Below are 23,902 nucleotides of genomic sequence, written 5' to 3' on the forward strand. Positions count from 1 at the left end.
GTGCTAATATAATATGCAACAGCTATATTTTTCTCTATGAACAATAGCCATATCTTTCTTTCATCATTCCACCAATTTGGTCTGGTTCTGGTATTCCAATCGTCTGTTACGCATTAACGCGTACGCGTATGTTCCCTCCACTATTGTAAATGTCTTCAGGAGGCGTCACACGACAGCTTTTTGGCGTCAACTCGCCCATTTCCGGTCGTTTTTGTACGCAAATCTGGCTCATTTCTTCCCAGAGCGTATCGCTCGGAGACGAACTGTATCGTTTCGACTGGCTGGCTTGCGAGTCAAATCAAGATCAATACTCCATAATGAGAATATCACCTAAAATAAAATATTTTACTAAAAAAATTAACTAAATCTAATAAAGAAAATAGTATATATCACATATTTAATGAACTGATTGAGTTTTCATTTTTTTTTATTCATGTTGATATTCGTAAATACATCTCATTTGTTTGTTTACACTCCGAGCGGGTGAGTCCGTCCGCGTGGCCTTTAAATTTTTCCATCGTGTTTACCTTTTTTTTCTGTGCGTACGCCTCTATAATGGCTTGATCGTGGATGATAAAAGACGTGATGAAGTTACGAAACAACTAAGTGCTGGTTGCTGGTCCGTCGGAGCCATGTTCTGTACAGATGACGAACGACGAGGAGTAATGACTCGTTCCGTAAGCACGTGTTAAATGACTAGGACGACGCCTGCTTCAGGGGAAAAAAAAATATGGCATATATTTTCGAGAATTAATGACGGAGTGAGGCGGGCGGGCGCGACGCCGCTTCGACCGAAGCATTTCCAAGGTCAGTCCATACCCTTTCCATTAGCTGTATACCGCAGGGTATCTTTTAAATGGTAATTTTTACTCGTGGGGTAAATTTTTTCTATATTTTTTTCAGCGAAGTAAAGAGGCCACAAAGGGACTAGTTTCTTAGGGCGAAAATGGCTTCGTTTTTTCTTTTTTTTTTTTTTTGCTCTTTTGTATCGGCAGGATAAAGAAGGGTCTAATAGGGAAATTACCTCACAGTTTTGTTAGAATTTCCCCATACGGTATTTATCACACATTATCCAGTTTAAAGTAATGCAAAGATCGTTAATATTTTCTATTCTAAAATTAATTTTTTTTACAAATGTCGAGATGACGAGCAATACCTTGTCCAGAACTACCTCAAAAGTGATTCGCATTTACCATAATCACTGTCGATCCTCATTGTTTAGTGCCGTCACTGTCGTATGAATACGTTGGTGTTCGTGTGTGAGTGTGAATCGCCAGTGACTGTGGTGATTGATACAGTGAAATAACTGTGTCCTCGTGAGCAGGTCTAGGCCAGTGGTGGCGTGAGTGTCATACGTGTGTCAGGGCCAGAGCCCGTGTCATTCCCATGTCAGAGACAGTGTCACTTCCGTGTCATTCTCATGTCAGTGACAGACAGTGTCACTCCCGTGTCATTCCCATGTCAGTGTTAGAGACAGTGTCACTCCCGTGTCCTTCCCATGTCAGTGTTAGAGACAGTGTCACTCCCGTGTCCTTCCCATGTCAGTGTTAGAGACAGTGTCACTCCCGTGTCATTCCCATGTCAGTGCCAGTATCACTCCCATGTCCTTCCCATGTCAGTGCTAGAGACACTGTCACTCTTGTGTCAATACCAGTGTCACTCCCGTGTCAGTGCCAGTGTCATCTCCTCGCCGCGTCAGTTAAAGCGTGTCATTGCCAGTGCCGACCCTGAGCCGCCTCCAGGTAGGAGTGGTGGCAGTAGTGTGTCACATATACATGAAGTAAGTTTCCAAGACACAAGTTGGTTGCTGTCAGGCATTGCAGGTCACAACACAGGCTCTAACTAATGCTAAACTTGGTCCATCCGGTACAATATTGGATTTCATATATATATATATATATATATATATATATATATATATATATATATATATATATATATATATATATATATATATATATATATTCCTATGAGTCCACGGGGAAAATGAAACACGAAATCTCCCAAGTGCAAAATTGTGATCCTTTCCAATATATATATATATATATATATATATATATATATATATATATATATATATATATCGAACTCCATCTGTTTTACTGCGAGTGAAAAGTCACCTTTGACGAGGCTTGTATCACTGGGAATACAGTCACGTTAAATAGCATCTCACTCCAAAGAAGCCTACGTTTACCTGCTCCTGGAAGTAGCGCATCCTTGAGCTGCAGGAGCTTTCAGAGAGAGACCCTGGCTAACACCAGAAATAGAAAATAGTCCTTAAGAAATTATAAATCAATAGATAGATGTGTACGTATACATGTATGATAATGGTGGTGATGTATATGTGTAGTTCGTGAGTCGGACACCAGGGGCGCTGTATCTGTTATTGCTTGTGGCTCACGTAGCCTTATCCCTCGCGAGTAATTTTCTTATCGGTGATTATCTATGTAATCCTCTCATCAAGTGCTCTGGTAATTAGAGTAATCAATACCATTCAGGTATCCGGGTATTCCGGGTGCCTGGTACTCGGCTTGTGCTATTGAATACCGCCGGTTAAAAGGATATTCGATGTGTAACATGATACCCAATATTTGTACTCGTATGGCATACTTTTAAAAAAAACTTTAAATGAATTTTTAGTAGCGTTTTGCGCCTTATGGTAATGCATGGCAACGTCTCGTGCCATGATTCATGGCAGCAGCCTGTACCATAATTCATGGCAGGTTTGTACCATAATTCATGGCAGGTTTGTACCATAATTCATGGCAACACTACCATAATTCATGGCAACAGCCTGTAGCATATTTCATGGCACCATGTTGTGCCATAATTCATGGCAACACTGTTCCATGATTCATAGCAACAGTCCGTACTATTATTTGTAGCACTATGTACCATAATTCATGGTAGCACTTCCATGATTCATGGCAACTGTCCGTACCATATTTTGTGGCAACATGTTGTACAATAATTCATGAGGAAACTCTTGTACCATAATTTATGTCACCGGTCTGTGCATCTTGTACCATAATTCATGGCACCGGTCTGTGCACCACCTGTGCCATCATCATCCATGGCAACAGCAGTCTGTGCCACAGCTCATCATGGCAACAGCAGTGTGTGCCACAGCTCATCATGGCAACAGCAGTCTGTGCCACAGCTCATCATGGCAACAGCAGTCTGTGCCACCGCTCACCATGGCAACGCTCTGTGCCACAGCTCATCATGGCAACAGCAGTCTGTGCCACAGCTCATCATGGCAACAGCAGTCTGTGCCACAGCTCATCATGGCAACAGCAGTGTGTGCCACAGCTCATCGTGGCAACAGCAGTGTGTGCCACAGCTCATCATGGCAACAGCAGTGTGTGCCACAGCTCATCATGGCAACAGCAGTCTGTGCCACAGCTCATCATGGCAACAGCAGTCTGTGCCACAGCTCATCATGGCAACGCTCTGTGCCATAACCCATGGCGATTGTCCGCACCATCACTCACAGATCCACCATGAAATGAAAAGGCAACGTGCCATAATACGCTCAGTAACTAGAAGGACAGTAATTTGTGCCTTCCTTTAAAACTGCTCTTTAGACATGTCGTTTGAAATCGCTTCTGTGTAAGCCATATTCACTTCGAAAATGCGATGCATAATTCCACTTTATGTTTCGTCGAAATGTTTAATGGGTTGAATTATGTTAATTCGTTGTCAGAATAGGATATCAGATCCAACAAATATTATTTTTTTTCCTTGTTTCATTGCATTCTTTGAAGCCTTTCAGACGTAAAGCTCATTATAACGTTTAATAGTGGTGAGGACGGTGATTGTGATGGTTGTGGTGGTTGTGGTGATTGTGGTGGTTGTGGTGATTGTGATGGTTGTGGTGGTTGTGGTGATTGTGGTGGTTGTGGTGATTGTGGTGGTTGTGGTGATTGTGATGGTTGTGGTGGTTGTGGTGATTGTGGTGGTTGTGGTGATTGTGGTGGTTGTGGTGGTTGTGGTGGTGATTGTGGTGGTTGTGGTGGTTGTGGTGGTTGTGGTGGTGATTGTGGTGGTTGTGGTGGTTGTGGTGGTTGTGGTGGTGGTTGTGGTGGTGGTGGTGGTTGTGGTGGTTGTGGTGGTTGTGGTGGTGGTGGTTGTGGTGGTGATTGTGGTGGTTGTGGTGGTTGTTGTGGTGGTGGTTGTGGTGGTTGTGTTGGTTGTGGTGGTGGTTGTGGTGGTTGTGGTTGTGGTGGTGGTTGGTTGTGGTGGTGGTTGTGGTGGTGGTGGTGGTGGTTGTGGTGGTTTGTGGTGGTGGTGGTGGTGGTGGTGGTGGTGGTGGTGGTTGTGGTGGTTGTGGTGGTGTTGTGGTGGTGGTTGTGGTGGTTGTGGTGGTGGTGGTGGTGGTGGTGGTGGTGGTGGTGGTTGTGGTGGTGGTTGTGGTGGTGGTGGTGGTGGTTGTGGTGGTTGTGGTGGTGGTTGTGGTGGTGGTGGTGGTGGTGGTGGTTGTGGTGGTGGTTGTGGGGGTGGTTGTGGTGGTGATTGTGGTGGTTGTGGTGGTTGTGGTGGTGGTTGTGGTGATTGTGGTGGTTGTGGTGGTGGTTGTGGTGGTGGTTGTGGTGGTTGTGGTGATTGTGGTGGTTGTGGTGGTGGTTGTGGTGGTTGTGGTGGGGTTGTGGTGGTTGTGGTGGTGGTTGTGGTGGTGGTGGTGGTGGTTGTGGTGGTTGTGTGGTGGTTGTGGTGGTGGTTGTGGTGGTTGTGGTGGTTGTGGTGGTGGTTGTGGTGGTTGTGGTGGTGGTTGTGGTGGTGGTTGTGGTGGTTGTGGTGGTTGTGGTGGTGGTTGTGGTGGTTGTGGTTGTGGTGGTGGTTGTGGTGGTTGTGGTGGTGGTTGTGGTGGTGGTTGTGGTGGTGTGGTGGTGGTTGTGGTGGTGTGTGGTGGTTGTGGTGGTGGTTGTGGTGGTGGTTGTGGTGGTTGTGGTGGTGGTTGTGGTGGTTGTGGTGGTGGTGTGGGGGTGGTTGTGGTGTGGTTGTGGTGGTTGTGGTGGTGGTGGTGGTGGTGGTTGTGGTGGTGGTTGTGGTGGTTGTGGTGGTTGTGGTGGTGGTTGTGGTGGTTGTGGTGGTTGTGGTGGTGGTTGTGGGGTGGTTGTGGTGGTTGTGGTGGTGGTTGTGGTGGTTGTGGTTGTGGTGGTGGTTGTGGTGGTTGTGGTTGTGGTGGTTGTGGTGGTGGTTGTGGTGGTTGTGGTGGTGATTGTGGTGGTTGTGGTGATTGTGGTGGTTGTGGTGGTTGTGGTGGTGATTGTGGTGGGTGTGGTTGTGGTGGTTGTGGTGGTGGTTGTGGTGGTTGTGGTGGTTGTGGTGGTGATTGTGGTGGTTGTGGTGGTGGTTGTGGTGGTTGTGGTGGTGGTTGTGGTGGTGGTTGTGGTGGTTGTGTTGGTTGTGGTGGTGGTTGTGGTGGTTGTGGTTGTGGTGGTGGTTGTGGTTGTGATGGTGGTTGTGGTGGTTGTGGTTGTGGTGGTGGTTGTGGTGGTGGTTGTGGTGGTTGTGGTTGTGGTGGTGGTTGTGGTGGTTGTGGTGGTGGTTGTGGTGGTGGTGGTTGTGGTGGTTGTGGTTGTGGTGGTTGTGGTTGTGGTGGTGGTTGTGGTGGTTGTGGTGGTTGTGGTTGTGGTGGTTGTGGTGGTGGTTGTGGTGGTGGTTGTGGTGGTTGTGGTGGTTGTGGTTGTGGTTGTGGTGGTTGTGGTGGTTGTGGTTGTGGTGGTTGTGGTGATTGTGGTGGTTGTGGTGGTGGCTGTGGTGGTTGTTGTGGTGGTTGTGGTAGTGAGGACAGGAGGGTGTGGTCAGTATCGTTATTATTCATAACCCATTATAATATTATTATTATTATTATTATTATTATTATTATTATTATTGCTATTAAAACCGTTCTTATTACAACAATTTTTGTTATCATGATTCTCTCTTTATTATCTTATAAATTATTAATAATGATCGTGTATGTAGGTAAGGTCACTGCAGGGTTCCGTCGAGTGCTTTTGACAGTGAAATGCACCTGTGTGTGTGTGTGTGTGTGTGTATGTGTGTGTGTGTATGTGTGTGTGTGTGTATGTGTATGTGTGTGTGTGTGTATGTGTGTGTGTGTGTGTGTGTGTGTGTGTGTGTGTCGTATTTCTCACTGCTTGCGACCAGGGTGGTTGCGTGGCGTGTCACTGTCAGAGTATAATTCCGGGTTGGCTGGCGGAATTCATACGTACAACACTGTCGGTAATTAGGTATCTTTATTAACGTGTGTGTGTGTGTGTGTGTGAGAGAGAGAGAGAGAGAGAGAGAGAGAGAGAGAGAGAGAGAGAGAGAGAGAGAGTCGTAACAGCTTCCTGTAAAGTCATCCCAACAATAAGGGGACCAGCAGACACACACACACACACACACACACAGACATAACCATATACATCCTACCATGTCTGGGCGCCTTCCCAAACAACACCCCTTTCCCCCCTTTCTCTCCACCCCCAGAGCCTATTGCTCTCCCACCCTTCTCCCCAGAGAATCTGTTGCATCACACACACACATCCCCCCACACCCCAGCCCTCCAGAGAGACAGAACCACCTCCCCCCAGAACCCATTGCGTCCCCGGAATAGAAGTAACCCGCTCCCCGTCTCATAACTTGCCTCCGTCTCATACCAGGTCGACGCTTCATTATTCCACGGCTCCGATGTAAGGATTACGGCACGAAGCCTTCTTAATGGGCCGGCTTCTCTCTCTCTCTCTCTCTCTCTCTCTCTCTCTCTCTCTCTCTCTCTCTCTCTCTCTCTCTCTCTCTCTCTCTCTCTCTCCCTCTCTCTCCTATACCCCATCCGTCGTTGAAGACGTGCGCGACGGCCAATTGTGGAAGTGGAGTGTGTTCCCGTCGAGCGAGTGTGTAGAAAAGTGGCCTCTGTGTCTCCTCCTCCTCCTCCTCCTTCCCCCATACACACACACACACACACACACACACACACACACACACACTGTACGACACACGAGGTCATCCAGTATCTGAGGAAGTGTTTATGTGAGAGGCGACATCATGGGGCACGTCCGGAGATTAGGCCAATGTATGTAGCGCGAGCGAGTGTTCTTCACCCTCAGGAGGATGTCGTAGTCGTAGTAGTGGTAGTGGTAGTAGTAGTGGTAGTGGTAGTAGTAGTGGTAGTGGTAGTAGTTGTGGTAGTTAAGTAGCTCCTGTAGATTACCTACCTTACCTACCCTACCCTACCCTCCTCCCCCGGCAGATCTACCGTGATCCGCGGAGTGTGGCACCCGCAGTAGCCCTTTAAATCACAGGAAATGGAGGACTCCAGTTGGTCTTACCACACCCAACCCTTACCTCCCTGGGCCGCCCCCACTCACCACCAGCAGGAGGAAGACGTTAGTCGAGAGAGAGGAGTTCTGCCTTGCCTCCTGGACGACCCTGCTCTCTCTCTCTCTCTCTCTCTCTCTCTCTCTCTCTCACCACCACAGCTCCACCACCATCAGTAAACACGCGACGCCGTACTAGTTCTCCTGGAGGAGGGGGGAGGAGCTCTCGCTCTCTCTCTCCTTATTACACCACCCCCGCCATTGGCCTCCCAACTCGGCCCCCTCGACCGCCACCCCCTTTCAGCACTTGGCCGAGAGCAATCCAAGGACCTCGCGGGGAGGGAGCCAGGGTGAGGGGCAAGACAGGAGGGCTAAGCATCAGGAACTCGAGAGAGAGAGAGAAAAGAAAAGACAAGAAGGGTTAATGGACCTTATGCGACGTAGGAAACGAGGCCCATCAGCGCGTCCACCTACCTCACGTTCAGGAGAGGCGCGTGGCTCGGACGGTAATGGTTTTGGATTGTACCGTTGTCTACGGCCCTTCAAGAGCAAGGCTCTCTCTCTCTTTCTCTCTCACTCTCCTCTCCTCTCGTCTCCCACCTCCTCCTCCTCTTCCTCCTCCCTCCTGACGGAGGTAATTAACGCCAGTGGATGTCACTCTTCTTCAGATCGTGAACCAGCCCGACGAAGAGAGGGGAAAATAGCACATTCATAGAAGAGAGGAAAGATAGCCCATTCTTAGAAGACCTCTAATTCCACTCCCTTGCGCTGTCTAGATGGGAGGAGCACGGGTGTGTGTGGGGGGGAATGTTCCGTACAAACCCAAGCTCAAGGCTGACCGATCCTCGTCTGCTATTGAAAATAAAAGGAAAAAAAAAATCTAATTCTAAACGGAAGTGTCTTCCCCGCCCTTCCTCTCTCTCTCTCTCTCTCTCTCTCTCTCTCTCTCCCCCCCCATCATTATTGCGTAAGTACCACAACGTCTTTTAACTCGCACACACCCCCGCCCACCCCGCACGCCCCCCTTGCGCCCCGACTTGTGAACAAAACAAACTTATAAAACTTGACTTGAGAACTACTTTCCTTTCCTCCTCCTCCTCCTCCTCCTCCTCCACTACCACACCCTTGCCAGCCAGACTGGTAGATCCTGAGCCTGGGCGATGAACAGCATAGACGAGGATGGGTCACGAAGGAAATATCTACGAAGTGGGGGGGGGCCTGTGTCTGTTGATGGTGAGTGTGTGTGTGTGTGTGTATATGTTCCTCGAGCGGCTGCCGCCACCAAGGGAGCTGAGCGGACGGACGAGAGAGAGAGAGAGAGAGAGAGAGTCTTCCCCCTCCCTCCCTCCCTCTCTCTCTCTCTCTCGTGTCTCGCTGGCGTACTACGAGCCAACGCCTGGTCTCCATATAGTGGGAGAGAGAGAGAGAGAGAGAGAGAGAGAGAGAGAGAGAGAGAGAGAGAGAGAGAGAGAGAGAGAGAGTCCTCCTTCCCTCCCTCCCTCCGTCTCCCTCTCTCTCTCTCTCTGTGTCTCGCTGGCGTAGTACGAGCCAACGCCTGGTCTCCATATAGTGGTAGGGAGAGAGAGAGGGAGAGAAGAGAGAGTGGGGGAGAGGGAAGTCGAGGTCCACCGGTGCTATAAAAGGAGGGGAGAAGTCGTCTGTTTAGGCCCTGCTGTTATTTCTCGTGGGAATTATTAGTGGACGTCCAGAGGGGGAAGGAAAAAAAAAAAAAGAAAGCTTGTTTTTTCTTCTTCTTGGGGAAGATTGAAAGAAAGAGAGAGGAAAAAGCGAGAGTCTTTTGGTGAAATAAACAGATTAGATAGAAGGATGCAAGTTGGGGGTCCAGACTATCATATGATAGATAGATAGATAGATGGATGGATGGATAGATAGATAGATGGATGTATAGATAGTTAGATAGACAGGTAGGTAGATAACTGTTCGTCCCTAAAAAAAACGGGAAATAGTGTGTCCACGAATCTATAACGAATGGGTTCTAGTCAGCCTGGTGTACTACGTGCTAACCCATGTAGATAACCCATGTAGATAACCCATGTAGATAACCCATGTAGATAACCCACGTAGATAACCCATTTAGATAACCCATGTAGATAACCCATGTCGATAACCCATGTAGATAATCCATGTAGATAACCCACGTAGATAACCTATGCAGATGACCCATGTAGATAACCCATGTAGATAACCCATGTACAGTCTTTTGATGATCACTTATATTGTAATTGCCTCCCCAGGCAAGACTGGGCGATTGGATATTTATTCCTCCAAGTGTGTGACGCCTCGTGACGCCTCGTGACGGGAGCAGCTTGAGGCCTTTGTGACGGACGAAGGGTCCCGTTACGGTAAAACTGATTGAGATTATAAAAAGTGATTAAATCATATAAAAAGTAAGTGATAAAATCATACAAAAAGTAAGTGATAAAATCATACAAAAAGTAAGTGATAAAATCATACAAAAAGTAAGTGATAAAATCATACAAAAAGTAAGTGATAAAATCATATAAGAAGATAAAAAAGATAAAGATGATTATAGAAGTCTGCAAGATACACCTTATTCCTGTATGTTGACGTAGAGAAAGGAGGCGAGACGATGAACGGAGAGGATCGCAAGACGAAGTCGTTGCTGGAGTGGGTTGTAAAAGCCGAGAGAGGGACATCCTCCTCCTCGTCCAGACCAGTAGCTGCTGAACGCCAGACAAAATGTGTGGTGATAAAAAAAGGGAGGAAAAAAATGATATAGGAAATGGAAAGACCATAGAAGGACACAGAAGGCGAGGGAATGACCACAGAAGGACACAGAAGGCGAGGGAATGACCACAGAAGGACACAGAAGGCGAGGGAATGACCACAGAAGGACACAGAAGGCAAGGGAATGGACACAGAAGGCAAGGGAACGATCACAGAAGGACACAGAAGGCAAGGGAATGAACACAGAAGGACACAGAAGGCGAGGGAATGATCACAGAAGGACACAGAAGGCGAAGTCAGCGTAACAACTGTGAAGTGTATGGGAAGGTGGGGAGGTGGTCGTCTGTGCTCGGTTGTAGACTAGGGACCAAGTTGTTCCCCCAAATGTTATAGAATAGCCTTACCTTCCCGCTGCAGGAGTTGTATTCTTATATCTCCTGTAGGAGAGGGGCTGCTCTGCCCCTCCTCACACAGAGACACGGCCCTTTCCTCCCACAGCCTTCAGGAAGCTGGCCACGTCCACTGGGCGGGACAGCCGGTCATAAAGTGTGTGGTGATGATGCTGTGTGTGTGTGTGTGTGGAGAGACACAGGGTAGCTAGAGAGAGTTTATTTAATGTTCGTTGTCTTCAGTGTGTGGTGGTGGTTGTAATATTTTTTCTAGAGGTGGAAGGGAGGCATGACGAGTCTTGAGATAAGTTGATGCTGTGGTTGTCAGTGGTTGAATGGTAGGGTGGTGGCCCGAACGTTAAGCTGGGAGGGATTAATACACACACACACACACACACACACACACACACACACACACACACACACACACAAACACACACACACACACACACACACACACACACGTCTGTCCAGTGTTGCCTCAGCTGGATGTTTGTGTTGTGGGGGTGGCAAGTTTGAGCTGAGTTAGGGAGGACAGTTGATCAGTGCTCTTTTGGGATGGTGATTCGCTGCGTGTTTGTTTTTTTTGTTTTTTTGTCATTGTTGTGTTTGTGAGGGGAGTGAAGGGGGACAGGGATAGCTCTGTGAGTATTAGGTTACTCAAATGTGAGGCAGGGGGGTCAGTTTTTGGTCCCTTCTAAGGGGGGGTATGTTTTTAGTTGGTTATGATGTGGTCTTTCGTGAGAAGCCTGTTTTGAAAAAAATGTTAGTGAGAAATACTTAGAAAAGCAAATGGATTTGTATGTAGCATTTATGGATCTGGAGAAGGCATATGATAAGAGTTGATAGAGATGCTCTGTGGAAGCCTAGTGAAGTGAGGCTGTATGAGGAGCATCGTTTGTGGAATTGGACAGGGTGTTGGGTATCTGTGCTGGGCTAGGCAGCCTGTGATTATTCTCAGGGCTCTGTTTCTTTCATCGGTTTATAACTTTAGTCTATGATATTTTGACGACGCGGTGTGACCTGGTAGATGAAATATGTGAACTGGTAGATGAAGAATGTGACCTGGTAGTTGAAATATGTGACCTGGTAGATGAAATATGTGACCTGGTAATTGAAATATGTGACCTGGTAGATGAAACATGTGACCTGGTAGATGAAATATGTGACCTGGTAGATGAAGTATATGTGTGACATGGTAGATGAAAAATATGACCTGGTAGATGAAACATGTGACATGGTAGATGAAGTATATGTGACTTGCTAGATGAAATATGTGACCTGGTAGATGAAACGTGACCTGGTAGATGAAATATGTGGCCTGGTAGATGAAATATGTGACCTGGTAGATGAAACATGTGACCTGGTAGATGAAGTATGTGACCTGGTAGATGAAGTATAGCTTAGGATGGCATGGGCGAAGTGATGTTAGTACAGAGGGGGAAACTAAAAGATTCTTTATTTCATCCCAGATCCAGCAACAGCCAGTGTTCCCAGGGGCGTATGTATGTAAGTTTGTTGGTGTCCTTTGTGATGGTGGGTGGGTGGAGGAGCAGGGAAAGTTAAGCGCGTGTTAAAAAGGTGGTGGCCCAGTGTGGATGGAGGAGGAAGATGGCGTTCTGCCTTAGGGAGGGTGTGGTCGGCTGTGCAAGATAGCCTAAGGAACACAGAGGCTGGTTTCTTAGAGGGTAAGGGATGGGTTTGTTTGTTTGTTTGTTTTTTTCTTTAAAGAGAGTGAGTGTGGAACTCAGCAGCGATCCAGACATTTCTGTCTTGGGTAAGCCATTGGCGTAGGGACGTGGAGTTATGGGGGGTTTGTTTGTGACGTAGGGAGATCCAAGGTCCATTATCAGCGCATGAGTACACCGTCGCACTGTGCTGTGGGGGGACGATGGGCGTCATGGAGGCAGGAGAGAGAGAGAGAGAGAGAGAGAGAGAGAGAGAGAGAGAGAGAGAGAGAGAGAGAGAGAGAGAGAGAGGTGTTTGGAGGAAGAAAGACAGATTCTTGGGAGAGTTCCATTGTAAAGCTTGTAGAGATTATTAAAAGGAGCCGGATTTGTGTGTATTGACTCTGGCTGGTTGGCCAGCTGTGAGGTTGGTCAAGTGATATAACTATTTTTTTTTTTTTTTTTTGCTCAGTATCTGTGGCGCGAGAGTATGAAAAAAAAACCTTTTTTTTTTTGGCAATTTTTTTTCTATTAGAGATTTGATATATTTTCGTGTTTGTTCTCTTGAACTGGCTACTGCACACATCAGTACAAGTGCAACTCACCTCAATTCATGTCTTTGCAACTCAACTCAGCTCATGCCATTGCAACTCAACTCAACTCATGCCATTGCAACTCATGTCATTGCAACACATGCCATTGCAACACATGTCATTTCAGCCAGCTCTCGCCCAGCGATGATAATCAGCTCAGCGATGATTAGAAATGTATCACTGGTCATCAGAATTCATTTCTCATTTCCCCACACTTGTCTTCTCATCGGCGTAAACTCATCCTCGCTGCAGTGGTATATGATAATTACATTGATTTCGTAATTAAATAGAATTAGCAAAAAGGTAAGGCTATATTAATGGTAGCCTAGTATATATATATATATATATATATATATATATATATATATATATATATATATATATATATTCTTTCTTTCATACTATTCGCCATTTCCCGCGATAGCGAGATAGCGAGATAGCGTTAAGAACAGAGGACTGGGCCTTTGAGGGAATATCCTCACCTGGCCCCCTTCTCTGTTCTTTCTTTTAGAGAGAAAAAAAAAGGGGGAGGATTTCCAGCCCCCCGCTCCCTTCCCTTTTAGTCGCCTTCTATGACACGCAGGAAGTATTCTTTCTCCCCTATCCCCAGGGATAATATATATATATATATATATATATATATATATATATATATATATATATATATATATACTCTCCTGGGATTTACATTTGACAAACGAGAGTCTTTTTTCTCTCTTTCGCAAAGTTAGCTCACAAAAAGTTAGCTCCCAAAAAAAACTGGCTCACAGAAAAAAAAAAGAAAATATGAAAAGATAATTGAAAGTTCCCCGGCCTGAACTTTGGTATTAGGAATGTTTTGGTTATGAGTATGTGAGCCATCTACCTCCGACCCCGAGAGTTAGCTCTACCTCCAACTTTATTTTTTTTATATATATATACACGACTATCTCTCTACCTTTGCCTCTGGGTCTGAGTTTGCCTCAGACGCGACGCGTATCTGTATTCAAACTCAGGGTGTCCATTGAACGACACCCTGTATGTTTGTGTGTGTGTGTGTGTGTGTGTGTGTGTGTGAGAGAGAGAGAGAGAGAGAGAGAGAGAGAGAGAGAGAGAGAGAGAGAGAGAGAGAGAGAGCAGCTAAACATGGCAAATGTCTTTTCTCTCGTGAGAATTATCATTCAAAACACCCCCCTTGGAAACCCTAAATCTACGTACATCGTTCTGTGTCAATAATTCCATGCCTTTCATTTCCACGTTCCATCCGCTTCCAAGTTTTAAAAGAGCTCAGTACTACCAGTACCCACTTGTGTGTGTGTGTGTGTGTGTGTGTGTGTGGCATCAGTTTCAGTTTCAAAAAACTTTTTACAGTTCCCAGTAGCGTCTTACCTCTTGTCATTCCCCTCCCTCCTCTGCTCTGATTTGGTTGGTATGTCAGTGTTGGTCTGGACGTGGTTTTGCTCTCTCTCTCTCTCTCTCTCTCTCTCTCTCTCTCTCTCTCTCTCTCTCTCTCACACACATACCGTACGCAAAACCTTCCATAATCTCGTACGTCAGAAGGACACCGCTTAGATTTACGATAGACTTAAATCACTCCCCTCCCCTCCTCCCCCCACCTTCCCTTCCCCCCTTTTTGGGGAGGGGGGGAGTTGGGGAGGTGGGGGGAGGGTTGGGTAAGTAATTAATGGTAATTGATAAAGTGTGTGTTTGTCCTTGGATAAGCGGGCCATTTAAGGGAGATCGAAGGTGAGAGAGAGAGAGAGAGAGAGAGAGAGAGAGAGAGAGAGAGAGAGAGAGAGAGAGAGAGCTGAGTGTGTCCGGACGTCGTGAATATGACGTGGAACTGAAGGGCTCAGGTCTGAATGTAAACATTGCGAACATGACCTCAAGTTCAAGGGTCAGTGGATACTGCCACTCCCCCTTCTATCCCCCCCCCACGCCACGCCCCCCCCTGCTCCTCCTTCCCTGGGAAGAGAGAGAGAGAGAGAGAGAGAGAGAGAGAGAGAGAGAGAGAGAGAGAGAGAGAGAGAGAGAGTGCTTGTGAACATTGTCAACACGACCTATACAGTTCAAGGATCATTGAACACTGCCATATCCTTTCTTCCTTCCCCCCCCCCCCCTCCCCTCCATCCCCCCTTGGCGAGAGAGAGGTGCTTATGAACATTGTGAACATGATCAAAAGTTCAGGGCATTGTGATTATGACCGTCCCCCCCCCCCCCGCCCCCCCCCCCTTAGGGAGGAAGCGCTGATTTTGAACAATGTGAACATTGTCAGAGTATAGCAGTCTTGTCTCCTAACTAGCCCTAAAGAAACAAGTTCATATAGAACCATTTATATTTATTTTTTTTCCACTTGAAAGTTTCTACAATGTCCCTCCCGTTTTCTCTCACTATTATACATTGATCCTTCTCCATTTTCTTTCATACCCCTCCTGTTTTCTTTCCCTCCCATAGGGTTTATCCTTCTCCCTTTTTTTTATACCCCTCCTGTTTTCTTTCCCTCCCATAGGTTTATCCTTCTCCCTTTTTTTTATACCCCTCCTGTTTTCTTTCCCTCCCATGGGGGGTTTATCCTTCTCCATTTTCTTTCATACCCCTCCTGTTTTCTTTCCCTCCCATAGGTTTATCCTTCTCCCTTTTTTTTACACCCCTCCTGTTTTCTTTCCCTCCCATGGGTTTATCCTTCTCCCTTTTTTTTACACCCCTCCTGTTTTCTTTCCCTCCCATGGGTTTATCCTTCTCCCTTTTTTTTATACCCCTCCTGTTTTCTTTCCCTCCCATGGGTTTATCCTTCTCCCTTTTTTTTATACCCCTCCTGTTTTCTTTCCCTACCATACGTTTATCCTTTTCCATTTCTTGTATTCATCTTCCCGGAAGAATTTAATCATGTAAGTAGTTCCTGTGTAGTTACGTTGCCGAATGGGTATAGATAGAGGATTGGAACGCTAAAGTTCTTGTTATGTGTTTTGTTCAGACGTATAGACTCGACTGAATTCATCTGATTGAAGAACTTCCTCCTTCGCAAAGTCCCCCCCCCTCACGTGAAGGCCACTTTTATGTTACGCGACACATATAACTGGAATAAACCAGGGAAAGAAGGATGTCTTTCATTCAACGAGGAAGAAAATCAGATCAGATTTTTATTTTCTATTTTTTTTTACCCCCTACCACAAATTTTAAGACTCATCTGGAAGTGTTCGAAGGGGCTGGTGTAACCATTAACTTTACCAGACGTGTAATAGTCTTCCGAAAAATAATAGGAAGGGAAAAGATTATTATTTTTTTTCCCTCAGATATAAAGGTGTCCAAAGAAATTTAGACAAACCAGGAATGGGGAATTTTTTTTTATATATATACATTTGAACCATAAATAGGGATGTGGGATGAGGCTGCCACGGAAAACTGGACGAAAACTTCTGTCTCAGAACAGACTTTATAATTTCAGGTCCCATGATATGGGAGAGGCGTGCGTAGGATGGAAAGAAATGAAGCGATGTGGTATATGGGGGATGTGCGGTAACTTTCCGTCAGGGCGTGTGGAGCGGCAGTGGTAAACACTAGAATAGTCTGTATTGCATCTTTATAGATGGGAGACTATGTCTTTATACATTCTGCGTGACGACTGTGGATTGGACGTATGCAAATGAGGCTATTTTAGCTTGTTCCTGACGCTACCTGGCGAAGATGAGAAAGCGAGTTCGGTATGATAGATATTGACGTAAAGAAGTGATCATGATTCTGCTGGTCCATTCCAAAGTGTTCAGGTGCGTACGAGGCAGACTGGGTTCTTGTGAATCAGTGACAGTGTACAGTGAGTGTGTTGGTCTGAACAGTGAATCAATGACAGTGTACAGTGAGTGTGTTGGTCTGTACAGTGAATCAGTGACAGTGTACAGTGAGTGTGTTGGTCTGTACAGTGAATCGGTGACAGTGTACAGTGAGTGTGTTGGTCTGTGCAGTGAATCAGTGACAGTGTACAGTGAGTGTGTTGGGACAGTGAGTCCATGATAGTGTACACAGAGTATGTTCAGGGTCACTGAGAGTGTACAGAGAGAGAGAGAGAGAGAGAGAGAGAGAGAGAGAGAGAGAGAGAGAGAGAGAGAGAGAGAGAGAGATTGTGTGTGTGTGTGGTTGCACAAATTGAATGACGTGTACGCGAAGTCTCTGACATGTAGTTTATGCATGGAGCTGGTGGTGTTGAATTATATGGACGGTTCCAATTATCAGAGATCACATTACAAGGTCATGGAATTGCACGCGCAACCTACTGACATATTATCCAGATAAAAAAAAGGTGATTGATATGTATATATATATATATATATATATATATATATATATATATATATATATATATTTGGTTCAGAATATATTAAAATACTTCCTGTTCTTCTAAGACACTATTACATTTGTTTTCTGTGTAAATCGTGTGTTCAATGTGGGATTTCTCTTACTGGTGTGTTTCATCCTCTTCCTTCAATTAGGTTGTCTAAAAAATCTCTGCTCCACCTCCCAGTGCAGTTTAGAAGGGTACCGAGGCTCTACCTAGGAGAGACCAGTTAGCTGAGGAGCTGTGGAGAGATAGGAGAGACTTCTAACCATCTCTTTGCCACCCTGAACAAGGTGGACGGACCGAGAGCTATGTGTGTTGCTTATGCTTCATATGCTCTCCAGAAGTCGACTGTGCCAAATCATCTTTGCACTCTTTCTCTTTTCTTTATCTCTCCTTCACTCGCGTACTGCTGTGATGATAACGCATGTGTTTGTTCACTCTCGTGTCACCTACACTCTACGTAGTGCCAACTGAAGATCATCACCATGCCATAGTCTTCTTTCATAAGACAGGAATGGCTTTAATGCCCTTTTCCCCCATGTGGCCCTCTTGATAAAACACCTTAAGGCATGGTTCTCTTTCCTACAGAACCATCTTCTTAGATTAGCTCTCATGTTTTGTTTCGTTACTTCCTCCGCCAAGCTTTTGCATTTTGTCAAATGCCCTTAGAAAGGAATGGAGAAAATAATGGAAATTAGGGTCCATTCTCCTTCCATGCACTGACGTATCATAAATGGTCAGTCATGTGGCGAACTGTACAGTCGAACGTGTGTACTTACACATGGATTGAATATCGTGTTGGCTTCCTCTTGACCCCATTTCGCAATATGTGGTTTCCACACTCACTCTCACATATTTCAATTCCATGTGTGATACTGAGTCTGCTGGTCTGTATTGCTTTGAAAGAGCTAGACTGACACTCTCTCTCTCTCTCTCTCTCTCTCTATCTCTCTCTCTCTCTCTCTCTCTCTCTCTCTCTCTCTCTCTCTCCAGCTGCCAGAGGAGCGACAGGCCAGCCGCCATATATTTACCGCGGGCTGACTCGTCGCCAACGCCTTAGCAATTAACCTTTCGTGCTCTTTCACGCGTCGCTCTGTGTGTGTGTGTGTGTCGTGGGAGGGAGGTCATTCTCTGGTCCTGGTGCGATTAACATGTATGCCGTGGTCAAAGCTTTGGCTGATGATGTGTCTGTGTCTGTGAGAAGGTGAAGAGGGGGGAGGAGTTCGACGTAATACATTTGTTGCTGTTGTGTGTGTGTGTGTGTGTGTGTGTGTGTGTGTGTGTGTGTGTGTTACATGCCTTCATGACTTTCCTCATTCCTTGCGGCGCCTCATTAGGGGGAGGGGGGGGTTGGGTCTTCCTGTCCAGCGGTGTTACAGAGAGGAGAGAGGATTACGGGAATGATAAAACCACAGAAGATATTACGATACATCCCGGACTACTTTCTCTCTCTCTCTCTCTCTCTCTCTCTCTCTCTCTCTCTCTCTCTCTCTCTCTCTCTCTCTCTCTCTCATTGCCATAGTGACTAGCGACGCCCGCTGAATGAATGCCAAGGACCTGAAGTTGTATTATATTTTTGAAGGGCAATTGTCAACGTTGATGCGTTCTCCAAAGGGCTGTCGACCAACGCTGTATATGGCCGGAGGTAGTTACCCCAGGGGGGGCCCATTTAGCTGTCGAGATAAGACATCTTTGATCATGGTGGCTGAGACGAAGTCTGGCATGAGGACATCTGCATGGCCTCTTAATCCATGCTATCTCTTTTACAATATAGATGGATAGATAGATAGATAGGTGGACAGATAGATGGATAGGTGGATAGATTGATATATAGATAGATAAGTGGGTAGATAGATAGATAGGTGTACAGATAGATGGGTAGGTGGATAGATGGATATATAGATAGATAGGTGGATAGATAGATAGATAGATAGATAGATAGATAGGTGGATAGATTGATGGATAGGTAAATGGACAGATTGATGGATAGGTAGATAGATTGACAAATAGATAGATAGATAGATAGATAGGTAGATAGATTGATAAATAGACAGATAGATTGATAGGTGGATAAATAGATAGATTGATAGGTGGATAAATAGATAGATAGATAGATAGATAGATACCCTATCCGGTAAGCTAGGCACCCAATTTATCGACCAGCCCTTAAGGTACGACAAACAGCTATATTGCCTGTGGGCCGACTGCCGCGACTAGGGTTCGAACCGATCTCAAAATTCCAAAACAAGTGAAAAAGGAGATCCTTTTTCGCGATTGTTAAGAAGCTTGTTGGTGAATTTAACATTGTTATATTTTTTCTTTCTACGGGATAATTATTACATTCTAGTCATCACTATAATCTATGATGGTAAATAAAGATCTGGGTTTTACAAACTTGACTTGGGCTAAGTATGTAAGTTATTATGCCTTGGGGGCTGATTAATTATACATGCCGATGAATTTCTTGATTACATAGAACCTGCGGTGGTGGTGGTGGTGGTGGTGGAAGTGTTGGTGGAGATGGCCTCACGTGGTGTTGGAGAGACGTGTGGAGTTAGCTGGTGCATCTAACTCCACCTGGAAATGCTACCACGTTAATCCTACCACATTAATCCTATTACATTAATCCTTCCACATTAATCCTAAACATAGAGATTTTTTTTTCCTTTTCAACTGAATACAAAAACGATTCCCAAAAAAGTAATATTCTATGTTTGTCTCATTTTTTCATTATCAGTATATAATGACATAGTCGCGTATGAACCGGAATTTTTAATCTAAGACAGATACATATATCATATTTTGGAGATATTATTTGTGATTATTGCTGAATGAACTTCACCCTCTCACACTTGATGGCTTAATGTATTGCTTAATGAACTTCACCCTCTCACACTTGATGGCTTAATGGGTTCTAGCACACATCACACCCGCCTCAGACACCATAGAAGATAGGCTTCGAATCTCCTCCCATATACCTTGTATAGATGTGTTATGCTATGTTGATTCTATAGCCATGCTATGTTGGACTCCTGGCTTAAAATTAGATCTATGATGGAAGTCCTTATTGGGGGTATGTATTCCAAGGACGGATGTATATATATTGTTTTTTTCATACTATCCGCCATTTCCCACATTAGCGAGGTAGCGTTAAGAACAGAGGACTGAGCCTCCGAGGGAATATTTTCACTTGGCCTTCCTTCTTTAGGAAAACTAGAGACCAGATGGGAGGATTTCCAGCCCCCCGCTCCTTTTCCTTTTTAGTCGCCCTTTACGACACGCAGGGAATACGTGGGAAGTATTCTTTCTCCCCTATCCCCAGGGATAATATATATATATATATATATATATATATATATATATATATATATATATATATATATATATATATATATATATATATATATATATATGAGTCCACGGTGAAATGAACACGATAAGTTCCCAAGTGCACTTTCGTGTAATAATCACATCATCAGGGGAGCTACAAGAAAGAAATATAAGTCAGTTGATATACAACGAAGAGACGTAGCTAGGACGCCATTTGGTAAACAAGTGATTGTCCAAGACACACAACGAGCGTATCATAAACTTATTAGGTGAGCAAGAAGGGGAATTGTTTACAAATTTTATCATAAAGTTATCCAATTTGTATAGACTTTCACTAATATTAAGGTTATAATTCTCTGTGTGTTTGATAATAAAAGATTCAGTGATATTTCTCGTGGTGCTGGAGTTAGAGTTAATAACTGAGATGGCATTACTCCACTCTATACAATGATGATAGTTTTAACGTGATTAAACAAGGCATTTGATTCTTGTCCTGTTCTTATACTATATTTATGTTGCTTTAGTCTAACTGAAAGATCCTTACCAGTCTGCCCAACATAAAACTTACCACAGTTTGTACATGGCACTTTATAGATGCATCCAGAAGAACTTTCTGGTGAGTTCCTGATTAAAATATTCGTTATAGTAATATCGTTGCTGGAGGCATCATTTACATTAAAGGATTTAAGCAACATGGGACGTAAAGTGAAATTATTATTTAAAGGGAAAACTAAAAGATTCTTGGTGTCTCGGGGAGGTTTGAGTTTAACTTAAGGAATTTATCAATGAAAAATCTATGGTACTTTAACTGGGATCCAATAGAATATATCTTCTCAAACTCATCATCAATAAATTCGGGACTGCAAATACGCAATGATAATGATGATAATGATAGTTATGATAATGAAAGTGAATCAGTATGATTGCATAGACATAAATCACATCAACTTAATTTATCCACTCTCTTAAATTAAAGTAAGATAAATCAGTATAGAGTTTATGGTCCAGAGCACAAGGAGTCATGATATGTGGTCCGCGGTCCACTAGTGGACCATGGCCTCTTTCACAGTGGCCCAGAGGATGATAGATGTAATTAAATCAATAAATTAACTTTGCCATTATTACTCTTTGTAATTAAGGGTTTGGATGGTGCTATTTGTTACCAGTTGAGGTTTCAGACCCGATATGATGTTGGATATATGGTGAAGGTGGTCCACAGACACTGCTGGGGTCTGTCAGTGGTCCACAGACACAGTGGGAGTCTGTCAGTGGTCCACAGACACAGTGGGAGTCTGTCATTGGTCCACAGACACAGTGGGAGACTGTCAGTGGTCCACAGACACAGTGGGAGACTGTCAGTGGTCCACAGACACAGCGGGAGACTGTCACTGGTCCACAGACACAGTGGGAGTCTGTCACTGGTCCACAGACACAGTGGGAGTCTGTTAGTGGTCCACAGACACAGTGGGAGTCTGTCACTGGTCCACAGACACAGTGGGAGTCTGTCAGTGGTCCACAGACACAGTGGGAGTCTGTCAGTGGTCCACAGACACAGTGGGAGTCTGTTAGTGGTCCACAGACACAGTGGGAGTCTGTCAGTGGTCCACAGACACAGTGGGAGTCTGTCAGTGGTCCACAGACACAGTGGGAGTCTGTCAGTGGTCCACAGACACAGTGGGAGTCTGTCAGTGGTCCACAGACACAGTGGGAGTTTGTCAGTGGTCCACAGACACAGTGGGAGTTTGTCAGTGGTCCACAGACACAGTGGGAGTTTGTCAGTGGTTGACAGACACAGTAGGAGTCTGTAAATGGACCACACATATATAAAAAAAAAAAATCAAAAACCTCTGTACTAGAGTGTAAAATTTTTTTGTAAGTCCACTTTCAATATACGTCGTCTTAGGTTGGATAAAGGACACATCATTGATAAATATTTATTCGTACTTATTTTATTGCAGAGGTGGTATGATTGCTTGGGGGGGGGGGATATATTTACCAGTGGACCCCTTGTGAAAGCTGTTTATGTTAGATAGAGGGATAAAGATAACTTCTGTACAGATATATTTATCTTATTCTTTATGTACTTATCATTCTGGCTTATCCATGTATCTATCTGTGTGTGTATGTATGTATGTATGTATGTATGTATCTATCTATCTGTCTATCTTTCTATCTATCTATCTATCTATCTATCTATCTATCTATCTATCTATCTATCTATATATATATATATATATATATATATTCCTTTTTTTTCCTGCCATGGAGACTCGTATATCATTATTCATGGACTCTGAGTGAAGTGTTTAGATATACCGACATCTGTAAATGTTTGGGTGGAGGGGGGGGGGGTGAGGGTGAGTCCAGAACATTGTCATGTGTTGAACATAAATGTTGTAATAACATTGGTGGCAGACCTTCATCCTGGGCAATGCAAGTGTAGACTATCCTGGAGATAGTATCTGTCCTGTATTAAGCTAGTGTATTATCATTTGAAGCGTTCATTTCTCTCCCTTCCCCTGAGGATATATATATATATATATATATATATATATATATATATATATATATATATATATATATATATATATATATATATATATATATATATATTTATATATATATATATATATATATATATATATATATATATATATATATATATATATATATATATATATCCTCAGGGGCTTGTGATCCTGGCATATATGATAACTGCTGACCCCCATCCAGCCCAAACCATCATGACCTCTGACCTTTACAGGCATCGTGACCTCTGACCTTCTCCCACACATCATGACCTCTGACCTTCTCCCACACATCATGACCTCTGACCTTCTCCTACACATCATGACCTCTGACCTTCTCCCACACATCATGACCTCTGACCTTCTCCCACACATCATGACCTCTGACCTTCTCCCGCACATCATGACCTCTGACTTTCCCACACATCATGACCTCTGACCTTCTCCCATACATCATGACCTCTGACCTTCCCCCACACATCATGACCTCTGACCTTCCCACACATCGTGACCTCTGACCTTCCCAAGCATCTTGACGTCTGGTTAAACAACGCCAGTCTACAGGGGAACAATGGTCGTTTGGGTCATACATAATGTTGCGTTTTTACACCAGGAACCTGACCTCCCATCCTACACCCTCCTGGGCTATTGTTCCTGTGTGTGTGTATGTGTGTGTGTGTGTGTATGTGTTTGTGTATGTGTGTGTGTGTGTGTGTGTGTGTGTATGTGTGTGTGTGTGTGTGTGTGTGTGTGTATGTGTGTGTGTGTGGGTGTGTATGTGTGTGTGTGTGGGTGGGTGGCAGGGGAAATGCTGGTGAAGGACTTTGACGCGTCCATATGTGCTTAAAGGCACATATATGACGCACACACACACACACACACACACACACACACACACACACACACACATATAGGCCAACAACAACAAAAAAGTATACGAAGAGATCCAGCTACGTATGCCAGGGAAATAATGGCTTTATTTCCCATACCAGACGTCATATGTAATCTGCTTCATCCTTTGAGTACATGGGTTCGATCCTCGCGCGTTGCCGGGCCGACCCCCACGA

General features: G+C 44.7%; 1 long non-coding RNA gene across 1 annotated transcript in view; it reads left to right on the forward strand.

Annotated features, from left to right (window-relative positions):
• Nucleotides 1-495: 495 nt before the first annotated feature.
• LOC139749218 (uncharacterized) overlaps nucleotides 496-23,902 on the forward strand; it is a 384,303-nt gene continuing 360,896 nt past the window's right edge. Inside the window, exon 1 of the long non-coding RNA XR_011712931.1 lies at nucleotides 496-807. This is a non-coding gene — a long non-coding RNA (uncharacterized lncRNA). The remainder of the gene's footprint in view (nucleotides 808-23,902) is intronic.

This window comes from Panulirus ornatus, chromosome 6 (genome assembly GCF_036320965.1).
Source record: "Panulirus ornatus isolate Po-2019 chromosome 6, ASM3632096v1, whole genome shotgun sequence".
NCBI lineage: Eukaryota > Metazoa > Arthropoda > Malacostraca > Decapoda > Palinuridae > Panulirus > Panulirus ornatus.